This window comes from Crotalus tigris, unplaced genomic scaffold (genome assembly GCF_016545835.1).
Source record: "Crotalus tigris isolate CLP2741 ecotype Arizona unplaced genomic scaffold, ASM1654583v1 scf7180000018366.374532, whole genome shotgun sequence".
In the NCBI taxonomy this organism is placed as follows: Eukaryota; Metazoa; Chordata; class Lepidosauria; order Squamata; family Viperidae; genus Crotalus; species Crotalus tigris.
In genome coordinates, this window is record NW_024096967.1 from 155,045 (window position 1) to 162,989 (window position 7,945).

Sequence of the window (7,945 nt, forward strand, 5' to 3'; positions counted from 1 at the left end):
ATAGAATAGAATAGAATCAATGTAGAATGGAATGGAATAGAATAGAATAGAATAGAATAGAATAGAATCAATGTAGAATAGAATAGAATAGAATAGAATAGAATAGAATAGAATAGAATAGAATAGAATAGAATAGAAGCTAGAAGGGACCTTGGAGGTCTTCTAGTCCAGCCCCCCCCCCACTCAAGCAGGAGAACCCGTACTATCTCAGACAAGTGACTGACTAGCCTCTTCTTAAAAACCTCCAGTGATGGAGCACCCACAACTTCTGATGTTCCACTAGTTAATTGCCATCACTGTTAGGACGTTTCTCCTTAATTCCAGGTAGCTTCTCTCTTTGGTTAGTTTGCAACCATTGTTTCTTCTCCTGCCCTCTTTGGAGAATAGTTTGACCCCCTCTTCTTTGTGGCAGCCCCTCAGATACTGGAATACTGCTATCATGTCACCCTGATTTCTACTTTTCTTAATACAAAATATAAAACACAAGATTAAAATGTGTACAACTGAAACTGATCTTGCCCAGAAACTAGCAACATCAATTGCATTCTGCCATGCTGCCATGAGGTCCTCAAGTGTATGTGGATGGGGGCACCAAGGGCGGATATACATCTGTGTTGCTGCCTTCATGTCTCTGGGTCTTGTGGGGGACATGAAAGGAGCCTCCGCGAAGAATGTGTGCTGTTCACACATTCGGGCGTCCCCTGGGCAACAGCTTAAAGCTGGCTAATCCTTTCAATCCAGGAAGCATCCAAAGTGAGCTACTCATTTCCACGAAACCATTGTCAGGAGCAACTACGTTGAGTTGCTGCACAGAAGATTTATTGAAGCCTCTACGGAAGAATCCACTAATGGTCAGTGCTAAATTGGCCCTAGATAAGGGTCAACGGACTCAACAGGGCTTGAAGTTGGAACACTTGTGTCAATGCAAGGATTCTGAGCTGATGACACATTTCACTCCAGCCCTTTAGGCTCCGAGTTCTTCTGCTCTTCTCCTACAAGTATCTCCTCGTTGGAACATTGTGGCCACATCACTTCAAGGCACATTCCCAAACCTGAAGCAAGGATGCTTCCACCCCCTCTTTCCCCTTCATCTCCGGCCAGAAGAGATGTTCCTTGTCGGAAAATTACATCTTATTTGTTCTTATATTCGAACCCTGGGAATACATGATGTCTGGGGTGTGTGTGCGTTCAACATTTGCTCATTCAGAATCCCTCTTTTTTTGGACCTCGCCGAAATCTGCCTGACTCCTCTCCTTTATAAAGAAAAGGTCATTCAGCCCATTAATAAAAATCCAAGGAAAACTTCCTGGCTGCCAAGAACAGTCAGAAAGCAAAAGGCCAAGAGGCAACTTTCTGATGCCTCCAGCTTTTTTTGTCTTGAGAAAAATTTCTCCGGGGGTGGCAAAAGAAGAAGAATTTGCTAAAGTTGCAGACTCTCTGTTCAAACACTCCTGGGAAATGCTCTCGTAGGTTTTAGTGGGATTCTGGGTTTCTTTTTTGCAAGCACAGGATGGTTTCCCTCCTCCTTCCACATCTGAAAAGCATTTTTTTTTAAAAAAAAAAATCCAGTTTTTTTGCCGTTTCAACATCTTTTCTCTCCAAAGGTCTTCTTGGCATCCTAACAGGAAATGAAACCCAACTGCATAATGGCCTCCTTTTGCTGCGTTGCGGCTTGTCCGTTTGAAAACTTAAGACTCTGGGTATTTTCTTTTTATATACGTTAAAAAAAAAGTTGCTTGTGGTGAAGAAGCAGCATGTCGCCTTCTGGGGTAAGACAAAGAACTTCGTGATTGGCGTCGAGGCAGGAAAGGGAAGGCAAAGCGGCTTTGGGAATTGCAATTTGGAGAAGCCAGACTGTGGGATGGTAAAAGAGCTGTGGGGATGATGTCATGGTTTAGCCCCTGGCATAAATCTGGAGTGAACTAGGAGATGGAAAACCATAGATGCCAAAAGAGTTAAGGGACGAAGCAACATGCTCAAACAGAAAGCCATTTCTCCCCCCCCCCCCGTGCCATCATTCTGTTAAACACCTTATTCCCACAGCACTGTCTTAGGCCTAAAGGTATTTACCCATGTAGTAGGGCTTCATTGCTATTATCCTTCTCATCTTCTCATCTTTCTCACCTCGTTTTTCCTACTACCTTCACCTATCGGTATCTTATGATTTATCACTTGTTATTTGTATGTTATGATTAATGATTGTAACCTATTCTATTCTATTCTATTCTATTCTATTCTATTCTATTCTATTCTATTCTATTCTTCTATTTCTGATTCTATTCTATTCTATTCTATTCTATTCTATTCTATTCTATTCTATTCTATTCTATTCTATTCTATTCTATTCCTGATTCTATTCTAGTTGGAGATTGGACACCCTCCACTGTGGTGTCTCTACTGTTGCATTTGGCACACCAAGCAGACAACTGTAGCTGCAACCATGGTCAGAACAGGTGCACATGATGGGCCACGGGAGTGTACAAAGGCCGAAGTTGAAGAGTATAGGCATTAGACCTACCTTAAATGTGATGATGGGGCAACTTTTGGGAGAGAGTTAGGGAGGAAGATCTAATGTTACCTGTAGAAGAGAATCTTTCTAGTTCAGGGTTGAAATATGGGTCCTTGGTGCTACCTAAGCTTGGCGGGTTTCTTACAGATGCTTCATGATCCAACTAGCTACTCTACCCAATTTTATTACCCAACAGTTTTACACTGATGAGGTTACCTACTTTGGTAATGAAACATCTGCAAGAAAACCACCAAGTTCAGAGAACATCAAAGCTCCCACAGATATAAAGTTCCTGGAAGTCACGTCCAGACTCCACCATACAGGATATTCCAACTCTTCTACTTCTTTTATTTAAAAAAAAATATTTTAGGTGTTATATCCTACCTTCCAGGCTGAAAAGGCAGTTATAAATAAATATCTTGGAAGCATCCCAAGAGAAAATTAAAGGTTGAGCGTCTTCATGCAAGAATAGAAGTCAGCGCAAAAATGTGCTGGGAGAAAGACCACCCAGCCATCGACATGGCAAGCTATAATCAGGGATCCATTGTTAATACTCCCCATTTGTTCTTCGGGAATATTACAATCTTGATGAAATTGCAGGTCCGGTGCCTAAAAATACATTCTTTCCATAGTAGCATGTCTGATATTGAATAAGCAATTGGCGTTGACTGTTTGGAGTTGCTGAGAAAGTGCCAAAGCATATTGTTCCAATAATACCTTCCATAATTAGATCATTTTCAGACTATTACAGGCATCCTATCACAGTGTGTGTAGGCTAGCCATACTTAACTCATCAGATTCAATTGTGTTTCAGCTGTGTTTCTTTGTCGGATCGCATCGCGTCATCCGGTTTGGAAACATCTACTGAATGAGGTAGCCTCTCATCTCTTGTGTCAGAAGATCTGAAATCCTTGTTATCTGTCCGCTTTCTTCCTGTAAGCAGCAAACTCAATTAAATCTGGAATGCAATGTTGTCACAACAGACCAAACGAACGTGATTCCCCCCATGATTTTGCAACTTGCATCTTCCTGGTTGATGGGAACCCGACTCTTTAGCTCATTCCGAGGTCTTCTAGGCCTCTGTGCCTATAGGAGAAGAGCAGGCAGAGCTGGAGGGTAGAGTTAAGCATGTCATGAGCTTAGAGTGGTTACATTGCCACAAGTGGCCCAAGCTCTCTTGAATTCTGTTGACTCTTATCCGGCACCAACTTAGTGTTGGCTAGATTCTTGTGTAAAGGCTGGAATGAATCTTCTGTGCTACAATCGAACCAATGGATCTGATTCTTTGTGCCCCCCTCTTCGTGCCTAACTCTTGGCTTAGGGTCTTCAAAGGTGGGTGGGAGGTCCTCTAAGTGGTCAGGGTGAGAGGAAGTAGGTGAATGGGAGGAAATCTCTTGACTCCAGTTGGACAACTGTGTGGCTAGCTTAACAACTGCGGTGAATTCACTTAACAAGGAGTCATAGAATGGGGCAAAACTCATTTCACAACTGTCTCATTTATCAACAGAGGTTTTGGGTCACAGTTATGATTGTACTCGGGGTTATCTGTATCAGCTTCCTCTTTAATCCAAAACCTCTCCCACAAAAGGAGAGCATGAGCTGAAGGTTGAATTTTTTCCAATACACCATGAGGACACCCTTTTCCGTTTTTCAAACCAGCGGATGCTTCCTATGAACTCAAAAATCCTCTCCAAAATCTTTCCCCAGCAAAATGTTTGCCCAAACTTTCTCCTTCCTGAGGAGGGGGTTGGACTAGAAGACCTCCAAGGTCCCTTCCAACTCTCTTATTCTGTTATCTTTTGCCTGCAGACAAGGTCTTGGCAGAAGAGGAAAACACGAACCCCTTTCAGAAAAATAGTAACAGATTTGAGAGCGACCTCGGAGGTCTTCTAGTCCAACCCCTGGCTCAGGCAGAAGACCCTATACTGTTTCAGACAAATGGCTGTCCAGTCTCTTCTTAAGAACCTCTAATGATGGAGTACCCACAGTTTCTAAAGGCAAGCTATTCCACTGGTTTATTGTTCTCACTGTCAGGAAATTTCTCCTTTGTTCTAGGTTGCTTCTCTCCTTGAGTAGTTTCCATCCATTGCTTCTTGTTCTGCCTTCAGGCACTTTGGAGAATAGCTTGACCCTCTTTTAGTTGCAACTGCCCCTTAGATATTGGAAGACTACTACAATGTCACACACACACCAGTCCTTCTTCTCACTGGACTAGACATACCCAATTCCTGCAACTGTTCTTTATATGTTCACTAACTACTTTCCAGTGAGTCTCAGATCCTCACCCTAAGTTTATCTGCTTACATTATATTCACATTATATTCTTAGTGTTTTTTTTTTCTTCTCCTGTAGTTTCTATTTACCTGAATATCTCTGTTTGCAGAAAGTTCAGAATGCAACCCAAGAGCTCATACCGAAGAGTGAGATTATCAGACACCCTACAGTAGCTTGGCCAGGATATTTGTGACCAGGTCACAAAGAACTCTTTTTTTAAAAAAAGAACACATGGCTCAGACGAAGGATTTTTATTTTAGGCTATAAAAATGTAGGGAACTTGGCAAGACCAGAGGCCATTTGGGAGAAATAAAAACTTTGAGCTAAGAACATCCTAAAATTAGTCTAGATGTCCTTATCTGGAGAACAATAGTGGGCCTGATTAGGTGGAAGAGGGAAGGTCCCCCTTGTGTGTTACTGGAAGCCACAACATTTTTTTTGTACAGGAAATTCTGGTGATCCAAACATTTGGCAGCGATCAGGATGGAGATTTATACACGCCAAAGATCAAACCGTGTTTCCTGATCACATTCTCTCACTTTGCTTAACTTCAGCAGTGCACAAAAGGCTTTCAGCCAAGCAGGATGCCACACAATATGTCGACGCTTTCCAAAATCGTTGACATCTTTAAACTAGAGATTTTTTAAAATGCTTTTTTCTTCAGAGCAAGCCAAAGGGAGGCGCCAATAATTTTTCGCAATAACCCAAATAGGCGAAAGGAAAATTTACAAAGGAGCCTCTTTTGAGTCAAGTGGTACCCAGATGTGTTGGGTTGTCCCCAAGATGATTCAGGATGATGGAAGTTGTAGTCCAGTCTTCTGGCGTATTCAAGGCTGGGAAATGTCGTCAAGGAAGTTGACCTCCAGGGTATTCGGCTACGTTTGAATGGATTCTTTTGCGAAATGACGTGTTGGATCTGACGTGTTGCGTCTCTTATTGCCAACAGCTATGAGTGGAACTTCAGTGGGGAGATTATGCTCCAATTATCACTCTGTGCTAAGAAAGGATAATAGATTTGGAATGAATAAATGAGTGAATGATGGGATGAGCTGGCCGACTTAATTGCCAAATCAGCGGCATTATGTTGTTTTAAGAATTAAAAACAAAAAACAAAAAACAAGCAGGCAAAACAAAACAGAACCTCTGAGGTGTATCTAGGCTCTGGATGACATTATACCAGGATTTAATGGACCAATTTGGAGCAAGGGGTTGGACTAGAAGACCTCCAAGGTCCCTTTCCTCCATCACTGGTCAATCATTGGCCATTTGAAGCTCTCTTGGGATGGTGGAGATCTGAGGCTACAGTCTGAAGTATGAATCTTAGATGTATTTTTATTGGAACTGAATACCCCTTTAATCTCCAATTGATTCTGCCCACAGGTCCTTGCTGGTTGACAAACTGTAATCCCACAATTTGTTGAAGAGCATATGGAAAGCTCACGTTTTTGAAAGTTGGCACGATCTGACCTTCCTGGCCTCTGAAATGGTCAAGAGATCTGAACAGTGAGGGAAGGGTAGATGGCTGCAACAAATTTTCTTAATAATCCTTGGGGGAAACCACTGAGCAACTGTCCAATTAGGCAGCAGTGTAAGGAAGGAACATGGTTACGGAACATCACCAAGGAGAATTTTGTGGTTTGATTATAGTCCCGTAGGAGGGCAAGGAAGAAAGGATATGCAAAGTGGAAAGATGAGCATTGCGTTATTTTATTTACATTATTTTCGCACAGAGAAATAAGAGGAATCTTCCTGATAAACTACTGTTTTCCTTGGGAAATTCTATCATAGATTTTCATGGATCTCTAGGGGAATCACATGAGAGAGGAGGAGAAGGAGGGGAAATAGATAGATAAGGAGGAGAAGATAGATAAGAAGGAGAAGTTAGATAAGGAGGGGAAGAGGAAGAGGAAGAGGAGGAGGAGGAGGAGGAGAAGAAGAAGAAGAAGAAGAAGAAGAAGAAGAAGAAGAAGAAGAAGAAGAAGAAGAAGAAGAAGAAGAAGAAGAAGAAGAAGAAAAAAAAAAAAGAGAGGAGGAGGAGGAGGAGGAGGAAAAGAAGAGGAAGGAGAAGAAGAAGAAGAAGAAGAAGAAGAAGAAGAAGAAGAAGAAGAAGAAGAAGAAGAAGAAGAAGAAGAAGAAGAAGAAGAAGAAGAAGAAGAAGAAAGTTGGAAAGAACCTTGGAGATCATCTAGTCCAACCCCCTGCTCAGGTTGCCACAAAGAACAACTTATTCTCCAAAGCACCAGAGGGCAGGACAAGAAGACATTGTTTTGTGGTCTTCCAGATGTTTGAAAAGATTTGGGGTTTATTTAGTTTGGTTTATTTGCTTTATTCATTTGAAACAGTTCTCCATCGCCTCCCAGTAAAGCAAAACATTTTAAAATTATTTTCAACAGGTTTAAGCCATTAATAAAGTCTATGGAAAGTATTGCACAAGGTATAAATTAATACAATTAACATTCAAGTAGAAAAGCTAAAAGAGGCTACGTTAGTAGGAAGCGAGTGTCTTGAAAGGCCAGTTTGATACAGAAGTTGTAACTATCCAGGGCGACTCCAAAATGTAACTCCCTTTAAAAAAAAGAAAGAAAGAAATCCTTCAAAATGTACATTGGGTTCCTGCTTAGCTGCCTCAGATGTAGCGTTTGCCAAAAGCCAGGATATTTACTCAATCTTTAATGAAGCCCAGAATATTAATGGAAAATGGATCCGTCGGCCAATCTGCAGGAGAGTGTATGACAAAACAATAACAACAAAGAGTCACTAATTCAAAATGTTCATTATGCAAGAGGCATCTCCCGTAACCAAGTTCAAAGCTATTCATGTTTTGAAAAAGGAGGAGGAGGAGGAGGAGGAGGAGGAGGAGGAGGAGGAGGAGGAGGAGAAAAAACCAGGAAGAGAAAGTTGCAATTTGCAATTCGCTCATTTGCAAAACTTTGGCATTCCAACCCCATCTGTGACAACAAAGGGCTGTTTTGTTATCAAACCAGCAGGTTAGGGGAATCTGATCTCCATAAGAGAGAACAATCACAAGTCTATAGAACTGGGAAATAAGCCTTCCTTGGCATGGTCACCTCTTACCCCTTGTGTTTGGAATTTGCAATAGGCTGCCCAGAGTTGGTGGGAAAAAAAATATAAATATCTGCTTTCAATCCTGAATGATGTGGG

The 7,945-nt window shown here is 41.7% G+C and overlaps 1 long non-coding RNA gene across 1 annotated transcript; it reads right to left on the bottom strand.

Moving 5' to 3' along the window:
• Nucleotides 1–5,019: 5,019 nt before the first annotated feature.
• LOC120311452 lies at nt 5,020–7,578 on the bottom strand. Its single transcript, XR_005557623.1, has 2 exons — nt 7,446–7,578; nt 5,020–5,779 (listed from the first exon to the last, which is right to left on the bottom strand). It is a non-coding gene; the product is annotated as an uncharacterized LOC120311452 (long non-coding RNA).
• Between the last annotated feature and the right edge of the window lie 367 nt (nt 7,579–7,945).